Here is a 12,737-nt window from a genome sequence, read left to right on the forward strand (position 1 = left end):
AGTTCCGCCGGCTCATACGACCTTCATATCTCTGAGAGATGACAGGCGTAGACATAGAACGTCACCATAGTCGCGTTCATCCTTCTCTACCCCTAGAGTACGAATACCTACGAAGAAAGCATTCAGAGAGAAAGCATTCAGATGCGCAGATTGGGTTTTTGTTCCTCGATAGTGGAGCGGCGTAAGGCTCCGTAGAATCTAAATATTCATTATGTGACCAAATCACAATGAAAAATACCGCAGATTGTGTAGACATGTTCCAGAGGTATTTTAACAATTGTGTGAATGCATGGTGTCTGTTTGCGGGCTTCGCAGCTGTGATACGTATTACACTAAAGCACCAAAGATACTGGTATAAGAAAGCGTATTCAAAGACAGAGATATGTAAACAGGCAGAATAGGGTGCTGTGTTCGGCAACGCCTATGTAATACAACAAGTGTCTGGCGCTGTTGTTAGATCGGTTACTGCTGCTACAATGGCAGGTTACCAAGGTTTGAGTGACTTTGAACGTGGTGTTATAGTTGGCGCACTAGCGCTGCGACACAGCATCTCCGAGGTATCGATGGAGTGGGGATTTTCCCGAACGACCATTTCACAAGTGTACATACCATAAATATTAGGAATCCGGTAAAACATAAAATCTCCGACATTGCCGCGGCCGGAAAAAGAACCTGCAAGAAAGCGACCAACGACGACCGAAGTGAATCGTTCAACGTGACAGAAGTGCACTCTTTCCGCATATTGCTGCAGATATCAATTCTGGGCCATCAACAAGTATCACCGTGTGAACCATTCAACGAAACATCATCGATATGGCTTTTCGGAGCCTAAGGCCCACCCGTATACCCTTCATGACTGCACGACACAAAGCTTTACGCCTCGCCTGGGCCCGTCGACACCGATTATGGATCATGATTGGAAACTTGTTGCCTGGTCGGACGAGTCTCATTCCAAATTGTATGTAGCGGATGGACGTGTACGGGCATGGAGACAACCTCATGAATCCGTGGATCCTGCAGGTCAAAAAATGGCTCTGAGCTCTATGGAATTAACTTCTGGGGTCATCAGTCCCCTAGAACTTAGAACTACTTAAACCTAACTAACCTAAGGACATCACACACAGGATTCGAACCTGCGGCCGTAGCGGTTGCGGGGTTTCAGGCCGTAGCACCTAGAACCGCTCGGCCTGCAGGTCACCAGGGGACTGTTCAGGCTGGTGGCGGCTATGTAATGGTGTGGGGCGTGTGCAGTTGGATCGATATGGGATCCCTGATACGTCAATACACAACTCTGACTGGTGACACTTACGTAAGCATCCTGTCTGATCACCTACATCCATTCTACATCTACATCTACATCTACATGACTACTCTGCAATTCACATTTAAGTGCTTGGCAGAGGGTTCATCGAACCACAATCATACTATCTCTCTACCATTCCACTTCCGAACAGCGCGCGGGAAAAACAAACACTTAAACCTTTCTGTTCGAGCTCTGATTTCTCTTATTTTATTTTGATGATCATTCCTACCTCTGTAGGTTGGGCTCAACAAAATATTTTCGCATTCGGAAGAGAAAGTTGGGGACTGAAATTTTGTAAATAGATCTCGCCGCGATGAAAAACGTCTTTGCTTTAATGACTCCCATCCCAACTTGCGTATCATATCTGACACACTCTCTCCCCTATTACGTGATAATACAAAACGAGCTGCCCTTCTTTGCACCCTTTCGTCCATTGTGCATTCTGACGGAGTTCAGCAATTCCAGCAGAACAATGCGACACCCCATACATCCAGAATTGCTACAGAGTGGCTCCAGTAAGACTCTTCTGAGTTTAAACATTTCGGCCGGCCCAAAATTGCAACATGCTGTTCAGAAGAGATCTTCGCCCCCTCGTACTCTTACGGATTTGTGGACAGCTCTGAAGGATTCATGGCATCAGTTCCCTTCAGCACTATTTCAGACGTTAACCGGGTCCATGCCAGGTCGTGTTGCAGCACTTATGCGTGCTGGCGAGGGCCGTAAATGATATTAGGCAGGCCTACCAATTTATTTGGCTCTTCTGTGTACATGAATTGAAGGTGGAGGAGGAAGCAAGGAAAGCAAAGGGAAGGAACTAATGATATCAGATGAATCGGATATTTATGCGGAATCAGAGGTGATAAGTGAAAGTGTGCGCCGGACCGGAGTTCGAAATCTTGGCCTCAGCAGGCATTTGCGTCAGTCAGTGCACCACCCACATACAGTGTTTATCGCCGCCCTTTCGGCCGACTCACATTCTCAACCAGTGCCACCTATCCGCTGTTCCAGTCCATCTCGTCCATGCACGCTACTTTGAGATTCATGCATGAGGACGAACGTTATTGTGCGTCCGTACTTAAGGTGGTGGATTCATTGCCCATCGAGGTGAATCCATTACATGAACGCGTGGTGTCTTTTCTTTCGGAGATGTCTGAAAGATTAGACATCATGCGGAATCCGCAGCTGTGATGCAAATTATGTAAACTGAATGTGGAGGAGGAAGAAAGGAAAGGGAAGGAACTACTGATATCAGCCACATTGCATTTGCTTAAAGTCCCGATGCAGCTGATACCATTAGTTCTTTCCCCTTCCTTTCCTATCCTTTCTTCAACCTCCACCTTCCGTTTACATAATATCATAATTTTCTTTCGATTTCTGAATTCAGCTTGGTTTAGCATTGGAGAGATAAATAGGACATGTCTCTTGTCATAATAAATCTCGCAGCTCTGAACTTTCTGTTATTTTGTAGCCGAACTAATGAACCAGTTTCTTACAAATGTCTCGACCGGCTTTGGACCCTAGGCTATTTTCCAGTGGTTATATGTTTGTTGTTGAGTACAGTATGAGAGATGGCTAAGCAATCCAACTAATTAAATCTCATCTGCATAACAGGTGATGGCACTAATTAGCATTTTGACAACAAAAACTCGACTATTGCACTTGAAATTTAAACGAGCGATATTGTAGTTATTGAAATGTCACCTAACTCTGTGCTTTTATATTCTGACTTGCTTAGTAAAAGCTGATTCTCGCGCATAGACTGAATGGCCTGCACATTTTTTTTTCTTTAATGGAATTTTTACGTTGTTCACAAATTGCAACGCCTTGTAAACTTTACACGCTAACTAATGGCACAGAAACAATGTCTTTTCCGAATGTACGTCCAACAAAAAGCGATTCTGGTAGCTGGAACCCAACATTTCTATTAATCATGCCTTTTACGTTCTTTTGGTGATACAGTATTTCCATAGAAACTTTCATCCCCTAACTAATATTTCTTTGTATGTAACGGAGAAGTGAAATACCAATTTTCATATGCCCGCATCTCGTGGTCGTGCGGTAGCGTTCTCGCTTCCCACGCCCGGGTTCCCGGGTTCGATTCCCGCCGGGGTCAGGGATTTTCTCTGCCTCGTGATGGCTGGGAGTTGTGTGATGTCCTTAGGTTAGTTAGGTTTAAGTAGTTCTAAGTTCTAGGGGACTGATGACCATAGATGTTAAGTCCCATAGTGCTCCGAGCCATTTGAACCATTTGAACCAATTTTCATAGATTTGGCTTCTTTTAATTCAACGAAATATTTTCTTAAAAATTGTCGTCCTCTTTTTCACCCCATTGCCGATTTTATTTCCAGAACCAGTGGAACACATTCTCTTATTTCTAACAGAGAACCCAACTACAAATATCATTCATTTAGCTTTGCAAATGCTTTCATAATGAAATAATTTCATAAAACTTTTCATCCCTTATTTCTCCCCCTTAGGAATAAAGTTTCAAACAGGTCCGTCTTAAACAATGCGTACAGTAAAAGACCAACACTGTCTCGAAATTTCAAGCTTCTCTCCGTAGCAGTCTGGGGTCAATGACGATGGCCCTGTTTCACCGTCTTAAGGGTTCGATTTCCAAAAACAGTGAAAGTTGTAGGTTTTTTATTTGGAACCGAAAAGTCAGAAGTTTTCATAGATTCAGCGTTACAAATACTTCCTCAATTCTTTAATAATGATTTATTTTCAAAAATAACTTTCACCCATTATTCACTCTCGCAGCGGTTAAATTTCTTAAAATATTGAAACACGTATTTCTTTACGTTTGATCGAGAAACCACATACCAATTTTCGTTGGTCTATCCTTAAAATTGCCTTACTAGCGAGATATTCTCAAAAAAACTTTCATCGCCTATTTCACCCCCTTAGGGATAGAATTTCAAAAAATACCTTCTTAAGTGACGCTTATAGTATAAGATCAACACTTGCAAATTTCAAATTTCTATCCTTAGTGGTTTGGGCTGAGTGATAACGAGTCTGTGAATCAGTCTACATCTAGAGATTGCATTTCCTGCATTTTTGTAATAACGATGTGTGGAGCCAGACGGAAGGCTGTCAGGGGAGAGCGAGCGCTGGAGGTAGACTATTAGCGGTCCTAGGGGTTGCCCATTGGGGTATAGTAGGTGGTGTCCTTCCATGCCGGACATTTAACTCATGGCCAGCGGAGATCATAAAAAACGGTGGTGCTGGTTTCCCTGAGTCTCGGACGGCAGTGCACGTGCTAGGCAGACTCGGCCACGAACTGCTACTGCCGAGGGACAGTACAAAGTGTTGTGGCGTAACAAGCTAGCTACGCCACACTGAGAAGGGAGCCGAAAGGCACGCGTACACACACGCCGACTGGCGTCAAGTCTGGAACAGGATACGTTATGACTGCTATAAAGAAAATACGTAGCTTTGGAATATACTTAACTTTATTCTTTGTTGGTTTACAACGTTCTTCTTGAGACATTTATACGATAACTCTCAAACTAGGTAAGGCTAATGGCGCCTTGCTAGGTCGTAGCCATGGACTTAGCAGAAGGCTATTCTAACTGTCTCTCGGCAAATGAGAGGAAGGCTTCGTCCGTATTGTCGCTAGCAATGTCGTCCGTACAATTGGGGCGAGTGCTCGTCCGTAACTCGAGACCTGGCTTGTGGTGGCGCTCGGTCTGCGATCACACAGTGGCGACACGCGGGTCCGACATGTACTAAACGGACCGCGGCCGATTTAAGCTACCACCGAGCAAGTGTGGTGTCTGGCGGTGACACCACACAAAGAGATGCCACCAAGACGTTAAAATGCAACCCCCCCTCCCTCTTACTACGCCAGTCTAACTTGCGGGTCGGGCCATGTGACCACAGTTTAATGAGAAAAATTTTCTCGGTGGTGTGATGGATATAAGAGAAGAGCTGCCGGTATTTCAGGGCCTGGAAAATCATAGGTTCCAGCCACAGATAACATCTTTAGAGAGAGTACCCAAAATGCTACTGATTTTGACTTATTATTGCGTAGCTTAAGGCTCACAAAGCCAACGCCAAGACATTAGAACGATATTTCTTTTTGTGTCGGCGGAAATTCGCCGGCTGGAGATAAGATGGGAAATATTACAAAACTGTATAACTGGGTAGCGTTGGTGGCAAATTAAGTGATTAGACTAAGAAATCTTAAGCGCACGAGAAACGGCTGCCAGGTTGAGAGGTGTTGGGTTTTTAAACTCAGCATGGGGAGACAGAAGAGGAAGTAAACAACCTGCGGAGATGGACGAGGAGAGACTCAACCGGTCGCGACAGAAGAACACGAACTCGTCCTGGGAAGATGACAGAGGACACATAGGTCCTGTAGACAGGGACAGAGGACCCGTGAGGTCCAGGCTTTGAACAGAGACAGAGCGCCTCCTCGAGTGAATGCTCTGGCCCTGCAGCAGCAGCATGACAGTGCTAGATGGCTATGTTAATTCGCTAACTTTATTGACGTAGCAAACCTTCGTTCGGTGGCTGCCTCAGTAATACAATTTCCTTCACTGGTGATCATCCTCTCGCCTCGCATTTACTGTGTATTTTTTCTTTAGCTTCGTGATAGGATTACGCTGTGATCACCTATGTACTACTTGATTCACAACTAATTACAACGAATATTTAACTCCTTCAGTATTTAACATGGCAATTATGGAATAAATCATGATTATATTTGATTTCCCTTTCGTAGTTAATGAAACTCATATCCATAAACAGAATTAATAGAAAGTTAATTGCGACCCTCTCAGGATACGGTGCCCTGGGTCCCACAACTTGTCGTGTTCTCTAAATTCCACGCACAGGCCGCCATAACTTGTGTTCTCTAAATTCCGTTGCGGAACTTAATTAGTCAGGGCTGACTGCTGGGGAGCAAGTCTTATTCCGTTGTTGTATCAGTTATATCATCCAGGTAAAATCACACTCGCGGTTTCTCGCAAGTACTCAGACGCATTCGGTAAAGAAAAGAAAAATAAGACTGCAACTGTTGCGTTTATTCTATTGAAAATCAATACTACAGTTGCGGAAACTGCTCCACAATGCTCCATATGTAGGAGAAGAAATTTATTTAATTTTTGTTATAGGAAAATAAGAGATAGCCACTGTTATTTTTAGATTTTGTGCTGGACCTGGTCGTATTGTCGAGTCTCCGTTTCAAAACACTTCGCTGCGGCTTCGTTTTGAAATAACTTTCTACTACGTCAAAGTGAAGTGTCCTTTAAAAACATCTAATTTGGAGCTACGACACAGAGCAAATTACCAATTTATCACACACTGAAATACATTTAGTGACAAAATTATTTCGTTTTCCTTTTCTAGTATCATATATTTTATCGTCATTCACTTTTCGAACAGTAAATTATTAATCGTACGTGCTTATTCTCGTTGGCATAGGAGCTAACAGGAGTTTTTGCCTTAAAAGAAGCAAAATTGTTTGGGGATTAGTATGATCTCGAAGAAATATCTCAGATTCTAGTGTATAGACCTTAATTGCTGGCAACACACTACGAAATTTATGTGGCTCTTGCCACGTAAATCCCTGGCCACATGGTCATATTAATTAGCCCTAAGTTATTAACTCTTTACTACCCTGCATCTCAATACTCTGAAGACAAAATGCAGCTCTTTCTGGCGTGATACGTCGAATTAGACCTATGTAGAGCTTACATATGAAAAGTCGTTCTTCCCACGAATGAGGGGAATCGATACACGGTATTATGGCAGACAAGTAACTTCTATTGAACTTTGCACTACGTTTCAAAATGACGGAGATGCAGGATACTATTTTTCAACATAGTCACTGAACCGTGATTTATTTTCAAAGAATATTCTTAAGAATTTATTTTATTTTCTAGCGATTCATCAAGAACATTAACACATTTAATCACACTATGCAAGCATGGAAGTAGTTGCCTGGGATTAATTGATGAAATCATAACCAAATTCCTTTTAACAAATGGGAATTTTATTCACTTTAATAGTGCCTAAAAGCATTTTTTTAAAAGAAACAGATTTAAAATTATAATCACAAAGCACCCTCTAAATATCAAAATTACAATATATTCAGAGGCAGAAAGAAATAAGTTTTGACTGCATGAGCTTTAGGGCAGAGAACCTTGCCACTCCCTTTTGACATAGCCGCAGTTACGACCGCTCACAACAGCCTCTGAAAGACTACACTGGGGCAAATCTGCAACACACCAGATAACTTTAAACTAAGAGTTTTAACGATTTACACAAGCACACAAACTATGCACCCCCCCGTAGGAGGGATGGAAATGGTACAAAACACTAACATTTAAATTATTAATCTTGCCACCGAAGGTGCAACTTGATTTTAATTTCTAAGAAAAGTCTTACGGTGAAAGAGTGGCAACTTTATATACTAAAATGATCATTTAAATAAAAGTCCATGAAATGCAATCTTATATAAAATTCTACAAGGTCGGCCAAACAATAGTTAAGATGCTCTACAGTACACAGATACCGCATCTCAAGATCATAGGCAATAATATCAAAGTTTCCAAAGATCAAAACATATTTCAGGTATTAGGCCGTTACACTCCAAGCAATAAATTCGTTAACTCACCAAATCCGACAAACATGACAGAGACAGCTACTAACGTACGGTAGATTGATAGGGAGATTACCGAACAACCCGAACCGAAGGTTGCTCTAACCCGCCCCTATTCCACAAGGGAAAAACGGACCACCCAATTTATAAACAACCACCTTCCCGCGGGTGGGCAAACAGAGAAGAATGGTGGGACGACCCCAAAGCTAAACGGCTGGTGACCTCACCAAGAAAACAAGTAGAATTTAACAGGAGTAAATCAAACAACATATCACCAACCACGTAACTTCTAATAAACTGCGATTTCTCGAGAAGATCTGGTGCAGCACCCCCAATTCGCTCTCCCGGACCGTCCGCTGCCAGCCGCTTCAACGGACGCAGAAAGGCGCGCCGATCTCCCGTCTCACGGCGTCGCAGCTCCTACCGGCCAGACTGATGTGGGTTAACTCCTGTTGTTCTCATGTCGACCGCGAAGTAACTACCTCTAGCTATATGACGCGGCTCACTGGACTCACGTGGCGACCTCACATGCGCCGACGCTCAAGACGGCCAATCATCTTGTGTCTCAGTGCGCGACCGACCAACCGATCGATCCAACTGCCAATGACCATCGCCTGAGCAAACTCGAGCAGACTGGCGGCCTAACGCGCAGACTCAGATGCAGGAACTAAGCCCGGACCGGGTGACCACTCGCTGAGTTCTCTTACTGGCGGAGTGGAAAGACTCTCATTTTGCCGGCTTTACAGGTTGATCCGAACGACAGACATACTAGCACTGTGAACGACAGACAGACAGACGCTAAGTGCCTAACAAATGCGGACGAGAGACAGACTAGCAAGCTGTGAACGAGAGACTGACCCAGACTGACCGACTGGAGAGCTCGAAGCGTCCCTTAAATGCACGTGAACAGGCAACCTTTTCCCTATCCCACCAGAGGGAGACACCAAAGCTGCGACTGCCACAGCGGCGCCGCCGCCAGAAATGGAGGGCGACTGCTTCACACTACGCGCTGCGGCGCGCTCTTCAAAACAGCAATTTTTACCACGGCTCAGTCACCAAGTGTCTGTAAACAAGGTTTGCAAGTGTCTTCCAATGCGTCAGTTCCTCGATGATATAAATCCGCTCGTTGACCACGGAGCCATTTGAGAACCGCTTTGTGAAAGTCCTCATCGACGGGAGCCGCGCGGGATAGACACGCGGTCTGGGGGCATCTTGCCACGGTTCACGCGGCTCCCCTCGTCGAAAGTTCGAGCCCTCTGTCAGGCATGAGTGTGTGTGTTGTCCTTAGCGCAAGTTAGTTTAAGTTAGGTTAAGTCGAGTGTAAGCCTAGGGACCGATGACCTCAGCAGTTTGGTCCCAGAGGGGAAATCAGCAGCTGCTGCGAATCAGTTCTCCGATTGCCTGCCCATTGCCGTGGACGATGTCGATGCGTTCCTTCCTCATCAGCATCACCCACCTCTATGCGGCCTTCGTCACGTTGCTGGCACCATTTCACTACGGAAGGACGCGACGTTGAATTTGGCCGTTAAACCGCTAGAATTTCATGGTGAATTTGTACGTAATTTTAACGTTTTCCCCACAAGAACCGTACTATCCCTCCTACTTCAACTTAGGAGTACTTTTCTAATTTTCGCTCCATTTCACTCCCAACAAGATGTCGTCTCTTCCGGCTATGAGCCACTCTTATTACGGAATGCTCTTAGAGAGGGACAAAATGCGTAACTTATTACAGAAACGTGTAAAAACAGGCCAAATAACTGTAACGTATGGTTCAGTCTCTAAGCTCTAAATCTGAACAGATAAGGCGTTATTACTAATCATGTGACGAATTCCGTTTGATATTGGCGACATGTGCAGTACGCTCACTCCACAGACATTCCCGCTCTATGGAAAACACGCCGAATACCAACTACCAAGCTGTAGAGAAAAGGGAAAAAAAGAGCTGTAAAAGTGTTACAACTGCCAAAGCTTTTCTTAATGATACAGTGTTCACTATACACTACAGTTTCTACGATGTGTTGTCGAAAGTATGCACTTATGAAGTATTCAATAAATTATAACACGTAGGTATGTAAATCAGTTACACATTTGATCAGAGTATAGCTTTTATTCCTTTCCTCATATCACACATCTTTAAAGCATGCTGTTCAGTGACAGATTTCGTCCTCGCTGGTAGATGTTGAAAATATATCGTTGGGCTTCCATGTATAGACACTTCCTTGTGTACTCTTGTGCCACATTGACGTGCATAGCTGCAGCGTGCAACGGTATTGAAAATATCGTGCACTATTTCATTTTATTGTTATCCACTGGTCATAAGAGCTTCTAACATTTATTTCTAAAATTCGTTAGCCGGAACGACGAAACATTACATTCAAGTTACATTGGATATGATCAGGGCTACATAGAGGGAAGGTGGGAGACATTTGAACCTCCTCCCGCCCCATGAAAATTTTATCACTAAACATTTTCTTGAAACAAATCCTCCCATACTTCTTTATGGCCGAATATTCATACATCATGACCACCACGTTATGTTTAATTTAGTAACAAACAGAAATGAATGCAGCAGTAATATATCAATAGAGACTCTTGGACATTTCACATAAATCAGGAATTGAACTATGCGATGCCACTGCTTTCACAGTCCAGAATGGAAGCGACTTAACCGTTAAAAGTGAAAATGCCAGTCTGGGTTACCAACATACATGAACAATCCAAGATGCTGGAATATCCCACCCCTTTGTCAATGATGTCATCTCGTGTCAACCGCCGGCGGTCTGGTCGAGCGGTTCTATGCGCTTTAGTCTGGAACCATGCGACGTCTACGGTCACAGGTGCGAATCCTGCCTCCGGCATGGATGTGTGTGATGTCCTTAGGTTAGTTAGGTTCAAGTAGTTCTAAGTTCTAGGGGACTGATGACCTCAGACGTTAATTCCCATAGTGCTCAGAGCCATTTGAACCATTTCGTGTCAACCACTGTCCCCTTTCCCCCTCACTGGCTCGCCAGGCAATCAATATCCGTGACGGCGGCAATAACCCAGTTGTGCTAGTGGGAATCTGAAAAAAAGTTCAGTATGGTGCACCATTACATCCTCTCACGTGTGATATTATTGGATTTCAGAGATTTTGCATATGAGAAAAGGACAGCCATCGAGCTGTAGTTTGTAATGATACTAAGCATGACAACGCGAGAGTAAAGAAACGAAATCTGTTTATAACTTGCGCCTATACCAAGACGCGCGGCCAGCGTTTAAAAGGTACTTTTAAACACTATGACTCGCTGGGCGCAGATATTTAAAATCATTGCCGCAGCGCTTGATAGCAAGAAGCTGCGAAGCAGAAGAAAGAACAATTTATCATTTGTTAGGAAAATTCTAGAGTCTGTAACTAACTATAAGTTAGTTGTACTTCTGGTCGCCGATATGTTAACATGTACTTCATTACCTTTGATGTTTGGTCGCCGACTTGTTAAGACGTGTTGTGTAGCACCGCTACAAGTTATATTTCATTTAGTGTGAAAAACCACGTTATCATCAAGAAAAAAACGCTTTTGTAAACCTTGTGACGATAAAAAATACTTACGCGCACGCCAGGACATTTAATTTTTACAAAATATCACACATACAAAAGCAGCGATTGTTGGACTGCTCCATGTATGAGAAAAACATAAAAATGTAAGTTTTGTATTCATTGTAAATTTGTTAATGTTTATAGTTTAACGCCTTTGTTCTTTGAGAAGATATTGATGCTTCACTGTACAGAAAATCTATGCTTATTCTTTTCTTTAAATTAACCACAAATAATGTTTATGTTTAAATGAACTTTGTTACAGGTTCGCTCTTTATCGCGGTGTCTCGATTGTATTTGGGGGACCATTAATGTGTTCAGTTTCCGATCTGACAACTTTTTTTTTTTACAAAATTTCACTGTTTTGCATTTTTTTTATTGTTCAAATAGGTCCCTTAGGTAATTTCATTGAAGAGTCTGATTGCGTGAAAGCAATCCGGGTTAAGAGGTCATTTGAGAAACTATTTTCACGCAGTCAATCTGTACGTCTCCTGAACACAATCGAGAACCGACGCATCGTCGATCATTCATTAATTTTTCTCTCTTTCCAAGTCGTACCAAAAAAAAACGGCCAAGGAGAACTGCCGTGAGTATGCAATCTAGTGTTAAAAGGTTGCATTCTCTATCTTGTCAGCAAACATTGCCATAAATTATCATCATCAATGTTATATTTGGTTAAATACGAAAAGCAAAAAACCTTTTAACGCTAGATGTGGCGCCCGAACAGGGACCCAACTAAAAAACTAATTTGTTCTTTTTATTTTCATGCTACCATCTGGAGAAAATTGGAAGCCAAAACCAGTGATTAAAAAAAAAAAAAAAAAAAAAAAGACGCATATGCAGAAAATCGCAGTAAGAATCCACAACAGCAATAAATAGCAGCGCGCAAGACAACTAATGTGAGTACGATTTTTCATCGGCTCGTGACATTCACTCTCTACGCTTTTTTTTCCTTTTCCTCAAGCAATTTAATTTCCAAATTTCTGTTTCCTTTTGCTATTAGATTCGCCTCTATCACATCATTTCGCTTACAATAGTTAGTAAGAATTTCTAATGTTGTGCATTTTAGTGAATCACAATGGCCGCTATCTGTGCCAGTTTCAGTGCTCTGTAAGTGTTTTTCATTTATTTTATCACTCCCGTTGCCATATTGGCATTTTCGTGTGTCAGAGTTTCGATTGTTTATAACGCGCAAGCAATATCTGAGAAATCAGGACGCGAAACCTTGACGCACCTGACAACTGAAAATCATAATT

Source organism: Schistocerca serialis, chromosome 4 (assembly GCF_023864345.2).
Source record: "Schistocerca serialis cubense isolate TAMUIC-IGC-003099 chromosome 4, iqSchSeri2.2, whole genome shotgun sequence".
NCBI lineage: Eukaryota > Metazoa > Arthropoda > Insecta > Orthoptera > Acrididae > Schistocerca > Schistocerca serialis.